Genomic DNA, 12996 nt, shown 5'->3' with positions numbered 1-12996 from the left:
ATACCACCCTATTAAGTCCTAAGTTAATTAGACCAAACCTACTGCTAAGACACAGTGTTTCAATATATGCTAATCCCTTCACCAAGGAGGACCTTCACCCTCACCGCCCACCCACCCTCCAAGCCCACTCAGGTCACATGTGAGAGCCCTGGAAGCCCTTCTCAACAGAGGCACAACCCAAGCTCACTGCTCTTTCCTCTGCACATCATTCATTCATTTACTACAGCATCTCATTCCCAAGCAGTTCGTATCTCCCAGCGACCTGTGTAAGGCCTAGCACATTACACCAATGAAGTGGTCAAAACAGTCTTTCCTTCATGACCCAGAATCAGGTTTCCATAGAAGAAAAAGCAAGAAAAACCCAAAAGCAATTCAATACACCTGAACCTTTTAAGGTAGTTTTCTTTATAGAATCATTAATTCAACAAATATTTACTAAGCACTTTCTACGTGCCAAGCACTCTGCCAAGGTGCTAGGAATAATGAATAAATAAATTCATGATCCTAGATCTCAATCTACTAGGGAAGCAAAGAAAAAAAAAATCTCACAACCATACACTCACACTACAAACCTTACTTATTTTGGCAGGCATCATTCTAATTTAGGACTTTTGTTTTTTAATTTTTTAAGAATCTTCACCCAAGGACATCTTTTCAGGAGAGAGAGAAACGTGATGCGAGAGATAAACGACGATCTGTTGTCTCCCATACATGCCCAGACCAGATACTGTATGCACCCAAACTGGGGATGGTACGCATCTTGGCCAGGGACCAAACCCGCAACCTAGGCATAAACCCTGACTGGAAATTGAACCTGGTTATGGGACAACACTCCAACCAACTCAGACGCAGTGGCCAGCGCTAATTTAGGACTTTAGTTCCCGTTTTTTCAACTATTACAATAGCCTCTTATAAATTGGTATGTATGCTTTAAGATTACATAAAACTAACCTACATACCACTCTCAAATTATTCTTCATAAAACCAACTTCTAATTACTTTGCAAAATTCAGGGGGGAAAAAATCCTTTGTTGAGCAGACTTCAGAAGAACTGAAAAGCTTCTCTGAGTTACTTCTGGTCCTATACCAGCTTTAAAACTATGAATCTATGACATCCTCTCTCCCCCACCCACCTTACTACTGCTTAGAAAACAAGTCTGAACTTCTAGTTTAGAAATTCAAAATATTCTACCTTTCTAGACTATTGTCCAATACTTTTCTGTGTATCTTTTTGGTGCAACTGGCACATGAACTGTCATCCTTCACATATGTTCCAGGTTTCCCTGTCTCCATGCCATTCTCACACCCAAATTCTACCCATACTTCAAAGCTAAGCCCAAATACTACCCGCTACCGGCCCCCGCGAAGGCCTCCACAGTGGGTCATACATGAACTGCTCACAGGCTGTTTCCCACAGCACTCGGACCAGTACCACCTTTCATAAACTAAGACTAGACGAAAAGTAATAGTTCATTCCGTGCCCTTCTTCAAATGCCAATCTAAACTCCACAGCTTTCAGTGGACTAAAAATACCACCTAATTCATATTTCCAATAACCTGACACCAAGTTTATTACAGCCCATTATTTCAGACCTTACAGTGAAGACACACTGATAACTCAATGAAAAAAGTCTACAAATTTCAAGAGATTAGTTCTGCATCATCCTTTTGATGAAAAGGTAAGTATGAAAATGGTGATTATCTTAAAACAGAAAAGGAAATATCCAAAGAAAATCAAATTGTAAACACGAATTAAAAATAACTAATTCCCATTATTACGAAAATACCAAGCCACTACTCTAATGCCACAAAACTCTAAAACCACAAGTGAAAAATAAAATTACTCCCTCTTTGAATATAATCCAAGTGACAATTCAGTCACAGGTACACTAAAAAAGTTTGTGTAACAACAAACCTGTTCTACCAAGCAAAATCTAGAGAACCCAAAAAGAAGGCTCTCAGTGACCAAAGGCTGAGAATCTTGGTTCTAGGACAGCCTGGGATAAGAAACAAGGGGACAAACCTAAAGGTCAAACTCTGTAAAAGTCATCTGAGTGACACGCTATGACAAGAGCACAAACCTCAAACAGACGAGGGTGACGGCGAAACTGTGCCGAGTGCCTAGAGTGCCTACTGCCCGCTGCGCCCTAACATTTGCGCACTCACCACCCCGCAGGCCCGGCAGGCTCGGCAGGCCCCTCATGTGCCTCATCTCATGTTAATCCTCTGGATTCCACAAGCAATTACTACTGGGTTGGCCAAAAAGTTCCTTTGTTTTTTCTTGTAAGGTGGCTCTAGGAGTGCTTCAGTTGTCTTTAACGTCATTTGAAACAACTTTGTTAGACTGTATTGACAGTTGTAGTATCAGCGTGCATTTAAAAAAAAAGATCAAAATTGGTAAATTTCTGTGTAGCCATTTTAGTATTGAAGATGGAATAAGCAATTTTTTCGGCATATTATGCTTTATTTCAAGAAAGGTAAAAACACAACTGAAACACAGAAAAAAAGATTTGTGCAGCGTGTGGAGAAGGTGCTATGACTGATCAAATGTGTCAAAGGTGGTCTGCAAAGTTTCATGCTGGAGATTTCTCGCTGGACAATGCTCCACGGTGCGGTGGACCAGCTAAAACTGATAGCAATCAAATTCAGACATTGAGAACAATCAATGTTATATACCATGCAGGACATATTCAAAATAACCAAATCAAGTGTTGAAAATCACTTACTACACCTTGACTATGTTAATTGCTTTGATATTTGGGTTCCACATAAGCAAAAGAAACCCTTAACTGTATTTCTACATGCAACTTGCTACTTAAATGTAACAAAAACATTTCGTTTTTAAAACAAATTGTGATGGGCGATGAAAAGTGGTGACACTTTGCAATAATGTGGAACAAAGAGATGGTGGGGCAAGCGAAATGAACCACGTCCAACCACATCAAAAGCTGGTCTTCACCGGAAGAAGGTGATGTGGTGTATATGGCAGGATCAAAAGGGAGTCTTCTATGATGAGCTGCTTCTGGAAAACCAGATGATTAATTCCAACAACTACTGCTCCCAATTAGCTCACCTGAAAGCAACACTCAACGAAAAGCATCCAGAATTAGTCAACAGAAAACGCATAATCGTCCATCAGGATAACGCAAGATCCACGTTTTTGGATGACCAGGAAAAAATGTGACAGCGTGGCTGGGAAGTTCTGATTCTTCCACCATATTCCCAGGCAATGCACCTTCGGATTTCCATTGATTTCAGTCTCTATAAAATTCCCTTAATGGAAAAAATTTCAATCCCCTGAAGACTACAGAAAGCACCTAGAACAGTTTTTTGCTCAAAAAGATAAAAACTTTTGAGAAGATGGAATTATGAAGTTGACTGAAAGATGGCAGTGAAACAAAACAATACATTATTCAATAGTTATTGGTGGAAATGAAAAATGTGCCTTTTTATGTAAAATCAAACAAACTTTTTGGCCAACCAAATAGCATTCTCCTTACATAAAGAAAGAGGTCCAGAGAATGAGTAACTCGCCTGAGGTCAGATATACTAGTGCCGTAACTGTATTTTTCAACCAAGACCAATCCAAAAGTCTGTGCTTTCACTCACAGAGCAGTAGTTTACCTGATTATCTCAATTTAATTTTCATAGTAACCTGCTGAGGTAGATGCTATCCTCATTTTATTTCAGTTGAAGGAACTGAGACCTAGGGTTTAAATAACTTGCTCAAGGTCACACTTGGTTAAGTAGCAGAGCTGGGATCTGAACCTGGGTTAATTTAGCTGCAAAGTTAGAGCCTATTACACATTACATATCACTGCCTCACACACCTCTCTAGTAATCTGTCTCTGATAAAACCAAAATTTCATGTTCAGTCTCCAAACGTTACGTTGCTGAGACCACGAGCCCTCTAGTTTCCTTCTCAGATGTATCATCTTTTCCAAGCTACTCTTATACTCTCCCGAATCTGCCTAATACTCTAAGATAGGAGAGCTCAAACTCTCTCATCTCAGAACCCTTACACATTCTTAAAAATTAATGAGTACCTCAAAGAGCTTTCATTTAGGGGAGTTATATCTATCAATATTTACCACAGTAGAAATCAGAACAAGAAACTTTAAATTATTTGTTAACTCAGTAAATATAAATGTTAATAAACATTTTTAAAAGTAATATTTGCAAAAAGAAAGCAAAAGTTTGTAAACAGAATGACACTGTCTTACATTTTTGCAAATCTAATACACCAAAGACTGTAAGACAGCTGGATTCACTTATCTGTTCTGAATTCAATCTGATTGGACACTTCACATTTTGTTTGCCTCTGGAAAACTCCACCCATACACTCATAAGAGAATGAAAATGAAAAAGGCAAATAACATCTTAGTAATTAATATGTCCAAGAACTTAAGGTTCCTTAAAAGGAGTGTATATATAATACCCAAAACCTTACCTGCCCCCAAAATATCTCATACAGATTTCCTTAAATCCTTTTAAGTAGTACAAAAATAAATTTCAGACCAAATTGGTTTAACTGAGACCTCTGTGAAAACAGATTTTTAGATTATGGGAAACTATTCTTCCAAACATAGAGCTAAAAGAACAAGTATCGTGGGCAATAACACGCTCGAACAGGACAAGCTGGCATCTGCACCCACCACGCCCGGCCAGCATCCGTTCACCAGACTATTGTTAAAATGCAGTTCTACCCATGTGCATGGACCCAATAACATGAGCGAGTATGAATGCAGTCAGAGGAAGCACAGGGTGCACTTTTGAGGGTCAAAACTGGTCAAAACTAACAATTTCACTAAACCCAGTAAATTAATTCAAATACAACCATAGGTCATCCACAAATTCCAACTCAAACTAAATACAAATATTTGTTAGCTTAGAAATGTTAATTTTTGTATTTTAAGTCAAATATAAAGCATAGAGCAAAAAAACACTAATACAGAATTTGTTAACTAATCGACAAATACTGGCTGCCCACTATGATTTGTGTGGTAAAAGCTCACCAACACAGCCCTGGCCGGTGTGGCTCGGCTGGTTGGAGTATCATCCCGGAAACCGGGTTTCACATTCGATCCCCAGTCAGGGCACCAACAGGAGGGAGGCAACCAATCACTGCTCTTTCTGTCTTCCTCTCTCTCTCTCCCTCCCTCGAATTAAAAAATATGTCCTCAGGTGAGGATAAAAAACAAGAAACATGTAATGGGAATTTTGGCCTTTTGCGGGAGTCGACATTTATTCCAGCTTCTAATTCACATATACAATCATTTTACCCACTCGTCCTCCCTCCCCCCCAAAAAAACTAAGAAAATTATTCATGAAATGATGACCTTACAATTTTTTAAAAAACAAAGCCTGTGATAACACTGGAATATCAATATAACAGCCGCTTACGGATGTCACAGAAGATTCAGGGGAAAAACCTAAACCAAATGTATTGCTCAAATGGAGTTCTGTTGTACACTGCTTTTTGACATGTATAAGTGACCACCTCTCCCTGACATAGTGAAATGCTTTAAAACTGGATTTTTGATCAGCAAATAGTATTCTTACATGAACTCTCATGAGATTTTTGATCCACAACCAAAAAGAGAATCAAAAGTATTAAATACTCCACCCATTAGTTCCACATCAACATGATCAGCTACTGATGTGCTTACAAATATGTGGCAGTAACTGGGTCTCAGTACATTACCACACCTCTATCAAAGGTCCACGGCAGGAGGGAAGAGCACAGCACAATGTCTCTGAGAACACAAACACCAGAGCCCTGGCTGGTGTGGCTCAGCTGACTGGAGCACTGTCCGTAAACTGAAAGGTTGCAGGTTTGATTCTCAGTCAGGGCAAAACCTAGGCTGCGGGTTGAATCCCTGATTGGGGAGCCTACAAGAGACAACAAGTAGATGGATGGATGGATGGATGGATGGATGGATGGATGGATGGATGGATGGATGGATGGATGTCTGTCTCTCTCTCTCTCTCAAAGCAATGGAAAAATGTCCTCGGGTGAGGACTGAAAAACACACAAACTAGAGCCAAACAGATCTATATAAAGTCCCAGCTCTGCAAGCATGTGTTTTCATCTTTAAGGCTAAGGTCTTCTCATTTATAAAATATCTAGCTCACAATTTTGGCGCAATGATTAAATGAGACAGCACATGTAATACACAATGCCTACTCCATCACTAGCATTTGACAGTTATATTTTCTTTCTGTGACTACAAACCCCTATTTCCCTAAAATTAGAAACCAAATGATTTTTTAAGTTTTTTAGGGTTTTATTAGGTGAAACCAAATAAACTGTGGTTTCATTTTCAACAATTTTAAATGGAAAGACATGAAGTTATTGGTTGAAACAAGGCAGTAAGCTTCCTCAGATACTGCTTAATGACACTGTGGTGTTTATATACAACTATGCACAATCTTAGGGAAGAAAAAAATTTTGCTCCCCAGGAACCTAAGTGCAAATATATGTTTGGCTTTATTTTAATAAATCTTCATTTCTGTTTGGTCTTAGCAGGGACTTGCAATATCCCTGAATCAAAATCTGCCTAATTAAAAAAAAAAATCTATATCCAACTTCTTGAAGTATCTAAAGAATTACCAGTGATTCTCTTTCTAGATACAAAGACCACTGCCTAATTTTTCTTTTGTTAGATCACACATTACCTTTGCTACAAATATATACTCATATATATTTGAAGGAAAATTACTTTTTGCTACTACTTTACATTTTAAAGTGCACCAAGTATTTACCTGAACTTTTGGGGCTATTACACACAGGGCAAGTACAAACCTAGCACAGGGAATATGAAAAGCAAATTTTACTCCTCTAGCAACTGAAGGCTGACAGTTCTAATCATATTACTTTACATCAGATAATCTCCACCTCCAATCAGAAGAATTCCCTTTACTGTTTCTAAAATAACAAAATCCCACATAGTAAGTTTATGTGACCAAAAAAAGTCAATCATTTCAGAGAGAGAGAGAGAGAGAGAATCAGAGGAAAGTCTGAAATATACAAATAGTATTTATTAGAAATTTATTTTCTTAAGTTTTGGATGTGAAGGAAACAGGAGACTGGAAACTAACATAGGCGTCTACCTTCTTTCACGCCTGTCTCCTCTGTAAACTATTACCCTTTTTTCCTTCTCTTCCGCTGCCAGCATTTCAAAATACATCCCAGCTGCTCCCAGCCCAACCTGTGATCTGATTTCTAATTCTCTGGTCCCAGAAAAATTTGCTGTGCTTATATTCACCTAACTGCCAAATCCTATCGATCCATTCTCAGAGCTCATCCTACCCTAAATTGGGCACCACTGACAAGTCCCTCCTGCTCAGCACTCTACCGCTGTTAGCATCTCTGTTAGCATCTCTGTTACGTCCCCTCTCCTGTTCTCCTACCTCTTTAACCCCTTTACTGTATAATATGCCTAAGGGCTCCCTCAGGTCTCTCCTCTTCCTATATTCACCTATTAACCATGAGTTAAGTTTTGCATTTCTGTGTATACATTTCATTCTCTTCAGCAGGGTCCAGAATTCTCAAATGATTCTCAATTGGGGACCCTAACTCCCCCAAAACTGTAAAAAGCATTTGTTCATACATTCTTTCTGAATGACCTCCTAACTTCCAATGCCAATTACTCAACGACCAAATCTATAAATTCCCAACCACCTCTGGTCCAGATACCTATCAGACATAGCCTTGTAAATATCCAACAGACATGTCAAACTTAAAATCAAAATCAAACTACTCCCCTTTCCTTGCCAAATCTGCTCTTGGTACACTCTTTCCCAAGTGAAATCATACAAATAGTTCCCTAAGCTAAAGGCCTTCTGAATCGTATCAACCCCTTCCTAGTCCATCAGCTCACTGCTTATCCGCCCAATTCTGGTACCCTTCTTATTTATCCTATGCTTTTCTAGCTCTTATGCTGATGGTCTTGACCTCTCAAAAGACTTAAGTGAATTCTATGACCACAGTACCTTGACCCCTTCCATCTAGCCTCCACATTTTTATTGTCTCCTAAAAAAAGTGGGTCACAAGCACAATTTCCCCATCCCTATCCATCTAAACTTTAAACAGACTGCATATGTATCTATATATATAGATATGTATCTATCTCCATCCCAACACATTAACAAAAGGCCTGAGTGTATTTACAAACTGTTTCTAACCCAATCCTGTCCCATATCCTTGCATCCTGTGTTCCACAACCTAAGCTGTATGTGACATGACTTTGCACATGCTGTTCCTTTTACCTGAAACGCGGTACCCAGCCTGACAAGCCTATTCACCCACCAAAACTCAGCTCAAAGACCTGAGACAACTCCTGCAAGCTCCCCAATCAGAAGTTAGTTGCTTTCCTTAGCCTGCCCCACTTTGTATCTTCCTCATTACTATATAACCTGATGAAGGCTTTATCGGTTCATTTGTCTTTTTCTCTACAACCATCATTAACCAACCCACTTGGGAAAGAACATAAGCTCCATAAGGGTAGCAAATCTATACATCATGCCTGACGCATGAGTGTGAGTATTTTTGGAACTGAGTTTTACCATACTGTTTTAAAATGCTGTATTCCAAGTCAGGTCTGCTATACTGCTTGTTCTGAAACTGTGAATTTGTTCCAACGTGATTGATAAAATCAGGGAATCTGCACAGAGCTCCCAATTACTTGTCTGTGAACCCAAAGAACTTGGCTGTGGTTGCACACAAAACAGAGACCTCAAACACCTACAAACTATATCAGTTCACTGTGTTTTTGTGCATGTATGTGTTATGAGACATGCTTACCCATATCTGTTGATACAACATTCCATCTGAAGTCAGGTAAACTTCTACCACTTTGCAGTAACTCATAAGCAGCAACCATTCTTATGACCATTTCCACAAGCAAACCAGGTCTTTTCCAAGGGAAAGTGCCACATTTATTGCAGTATTTATATACTGTTTAACTATTTAACATGTGACACTGTGCTACCATTTTTATTAGGTTCCCTTTTTGAAAATAAGTCACTGACGAAGTTGTTGGGAGTGCTGGGCCCCAATCCCATTTTCCCTCATAAGACCTGTAGTTTTTACTGAAGTTTTGCATACCGTAATGGTATTTAGGAACCTATGTTGCTTTAAAGCAAATTTGACCATACAGAGTTCTTGGGCTTTAAGGAAGTTTTGGTATTTTAATTCCAGTAATTTACTGGAAAGAAAAATCTGCCCTGCCCCACCCCCGATTTCACAAAATGTTTACAGCCCATATCCCAACAGACTATGGGCGTAATCATAACATTTAAGCTTGGTAGCTCTCCCTCCTGGTGAGCAGAGGGTTGATTTTTTTCCACCTTAAGGCAACAGCCTGCCTAAGCCTAACTCAGAAGAAAAGGTCTCAACACCTGAACCTGCATGTGTACCATTCCATGGGTGTCACTGCTTTGACTGCTTTTAACTTCTTCCAAAACATCCTGGCATTTTTATTTTAAATTCCTCTGTATCACAGAGCAACTGGATAGAAGCCTACGATAAGAGGGACCACAAGACACTACACCCAAGTTAAAAACAGATTCAGAGTCATTAACTCCATACTATCTCAAATGTGAGTTTTTATATGTAGGGCCTCCACACGATCCTCCATACTAATGCCAAAGTGACCTCTAAATCACCTTATTCCCCTAATAAAAATATTTTGGCTCCCTCCTGTGCTATAGGATAAAGATATAAACCTTACTGTTAGCTTAGCCAGTAAGGCCCTTCAAAATCTAGGTTGGACACACCTTTGCAGGTTCATCTCTAGCCTCTCTCCACACTCTAGCAACACCTGACCACTGACTGGCCTCACCCCAACGCGTGGCGCCTCTGTGCACTCACCATTCCTTCTGCTTGAAATGGCCTCCCCTCCCCAGTTTGACAAATATTTTTTCTGTGTCATTTTCTGTAAACTGCTTGTACACCTTCCACAAATTTAATCATTCATTCCTCTCCTACAGAACTTTGTACACCTACTAGGCCTATAAATTGCAAGGCAAAAAAACCTGAGTATCAGTCCTGCCTAAACTATTCCTTCCTATGTAACTTATCACGAAGATAAAAAGGTATTATTAGGGAGAGGTGAAGCCCAGAGAAGGGCAAAGTTAAGGGAGCCTCAATGAGTCCCCATCTTGGCTGCAAATATCCTCCTCCTCTGATTAAAATACCAAAATGCAGTGCATTCCATTGTACTCTAATGCACACAGGCTATGCATACAGTAAGTTTTACAGTTTAATTCATTTAGCATTTTTAAATTTCACATAGTGTTTTACTAATCACACTTTGTCATAAAATGGCTACCCTCCTAAAGTGAGTGGCAGGTTAAATAAAACAGTACATCAGTAAAAGAATTCATGGAAGCTAAGGATTTGAAAATTAAAATTGGAACATTTTTCCAGCATTAAGTTCCAATCACAAAAGTGTAAATAGTAGCATTACATATCCACAAATCCAAGTCTTCCCTCCACTAAAATATGTGCTTAGCGGAACCTACTTGGACTTTCCCAAAGTGATAAACATTGTAAGAGCAGGGCAGAGCTTCCCTACCAGCGAACCTCGCACACGGGAACGTGGCAAGTGTGCTGAACAACTCCTGGTCCCCGCCCTCCGCACAGCCCCAGACTGCAGCGCGGGGCCGCCGCGCGCCCGCCCTCTCCGCGGCCCGGCCCGGGAAAGGTTGACGCTTTAATTACGCGAAGGCCAGCATGGGCAGAGCAGGTCCTAGCACTGACCAAACGCGGATTTACAGGCCACAGGCATAGCAGTTAGTCTTCCAATGCCTTTATTTGTAGTCAGGACCAAGTTCTGTAAACACCTTCATGTCTGCGGAAAAGAAAATAGTCTGAAATTTCCCAATAATTGTCCTTTGCCACCAAATTCAAGAAACCCCAAAACACTTACAAATCAAATAGGCCCTCAAAAGACCTTTATCATCTACATTACTACTGATCTAGACACTCGAAACTGTGCAAACACTGGCTTTCAGAGCAAATCTTCTGAGTTTCGTAAGAAAATTTGTCTTTTGTCCCATCCCTGTTTTTGACCGTTTCATTAAGTGCCTTGTTCATCTACTGAGATGTAACCAGAGTCAACTACCTCAAATAACTTCTACCCATTACAATGCCCTTTGTCCTGGCCGGGTAGTTCAGTTGGTTAGAGCGCTGCCCCCACACACCAAGGTAGCAGGTTCGGTGGCCAGTCAGGGCACAAGAGGCGACCAAGGAATGTACCAATAAGTGGAACCACAAATCGACGTTTCTCTCTTTAAAGCCAGTCAATCAATCCATCTACCAAAACACTCTCTGCCCCCCGCCCCGAACGGCAACGCCAACCACAACCACCGCAGGGCTCCCGGCGCCCCCCGCCCCCGCCCCGGTCCTTCCCTCCTGGCTGCAGCGTGTTCGGGCGAGTCATTTTACCTTTCCGAGGTCTCGGCTTCCTCACCAGCAGCCGCTCAAATATTTTGTTTAAAGCAAAGTTAACTGGACTAGATCACTGGTCAAAAAATATTAAGCCATTTTTACTCTAAGTCATACATTCTAAAGACTCTAACTGCCGACAGCAATTACAAAAAAAAAAATCTTCAAAATCTTTTGACCAATGGCCTCGCGCGCTCTCACAGCCTGGAAAACTGGAACGGCAAATCCCCGTCCGGGGCCTGGGGAGAACGCGACGTGCCACGACAAGCCATTTCCCTTCTCACTTGCTCCTGTTCCCTCTCAGCCGCTCCAAAACGAGGCTCCCAGAAAAGGGGAAGCACGGAGGTTCGCACCGCAACTACTGGGACCGCCACCTGGCAAGCAGGTAACTATGGAAACTCAAAGTCAAGCAGATGATTGAAGCGACGCCAGCGCAGCGCCGGGCTGAAGCCAGGCGGGTCCAGCGAGGCGCCGTTCGCGAAGCGGCCGCCTGCCCAGCAGTTAACCAGGCGGCGACCGGGGTCGGCCCGCGGGCCCCCGGCAGGGCGGCGGCGGCGGCCCGGGGTCGGGGAGAAGCGCCTCCAGAGAAAACAAACGACTGGCGTTCAGGAAAACACAGATGTGACCCGGTTACCGGAGAAAACTGCTTTAACTAATTAGGACCCTCGACGAGGCCTTAGCAACACCACTGCATTCGGTGCTAAGCACTTCTTTTACCATGCCACCCCGCCCCCCAAAAATCGGCGTTAAACTGAATTTTAAACACTTGGGGGGAGGGGTAAACAGTGGGTTTCCCGCTTTGCGGTGACTACCGAGTCCCACACTCCGCGGCGCGCAAACCCACACAGCCACGCCTCCACGCTGACCCCCGTCCCGGCCGCGAGTCCCGGACACAGACTCGCCTCCGCCGGGTGACCCGGCGCGTCCGAGGCCCAAGGCGCCCCCCAGCCCGCCCCCGGCGCCTCCCCCTTCCCCGGCGGGCGCGGCGGGATGGCGACCCCGGCGCGTCGTGGGGCCACTCAACAGCCGCCTGCTCGGCCCGGCTGCGGGCCCGCCGCCCGCCAAGCGCAAGCCGCCCTCGCCCCGCGCGCCCCGGGGACACGGCCGAGTGGGGCCCGTGCGCGGCCAGTGCGGGAGCAGCCCGGCGGGCCTCGGGCCGGCTCGCTCACCTCTCGGGGTGCGCCGCCCGCCTCCGCCGCTGCCGCCTCCTCCCTGTGAGTGCAGCGGGGTCTGACCTGTGGAACCACCATACCAGTCCCGCCCGCTGCTGCAGCGCCGCCGCCGCTCCGCGTCGCCTCAGCCGCCGCTCTTTGTTCCCCCTCCGAGCGCCACCTCCTCAGTCGCCCGCCTCAGCCGCTCCGGCGGGCCGCCGCTACGCCCTCCCGCCCTCTCGACCGCCGGCCTCGCCCCCCTCGCTGCACCCGCCGCCGCCTTCGCCTCCGCGCCGCCGACGCCGCCGCCACCGACGCCGCCGCCTCCTCCTCCGCGCCCCCCTCGCTTTCATTGAAAGCAAACAAGCATCATGGCGGCGGCCGCCGTCCCCC

The 12996-nt window shown here is 43.4% G+C and overlaps 1 protein-coding gene across 5 annotated transcripts in view; it reads right to left on the bottom strand.

The window, feature by feature from the left end:
* The window catches only part of CNOT6 (CCR4-NOT transcription complex subunit 6), a 55861-nt gene extending 43066 nt beyond the window's left edge, over window positions 1–12795 (bottom strand). For 3 of the 5 annotated variants that reach the window (XM_054566290.1, XM_054566295.1, XM_054566294.1), the window contains exon 1: window positions 12622–12795. The gene's annotated coding sequence lies outside the window, so the exon portion shown is untranslated. Of the gene's footprint in view, window positions 1–10765; window positions 11137–12621 lie in introns of those variants that run through there. The other 2 variants (XM_054566293.1, XM_054566292.1) reach the window with 2 other exon arrangements.
* Between the last annotated feature and the right edge of the window lie 201 nt (window positions 12796–12996).

Source organism: Pteronotus mesoamericanus, unplaced genomic scaffold (genome assembly GCF_021234165.1).
Source record: "Pteronotus mesoamericanus isolate MK-2021 breed Mesoamerican mustached bat unplaced genomic scaffold, CSHL_Meso_final contig_171, whole genome shotgun sequence".
NCBI classification, from domain to species: Eukaryota; Metazoa; Chordata; class Mammalia; order Chiroptera; family Mormoopidae; genus Pteronotus; species Pteronotus mesoamericanus.
This window is presented reverse-complemented; position numbering and strand designations above follow the sequence as displayed.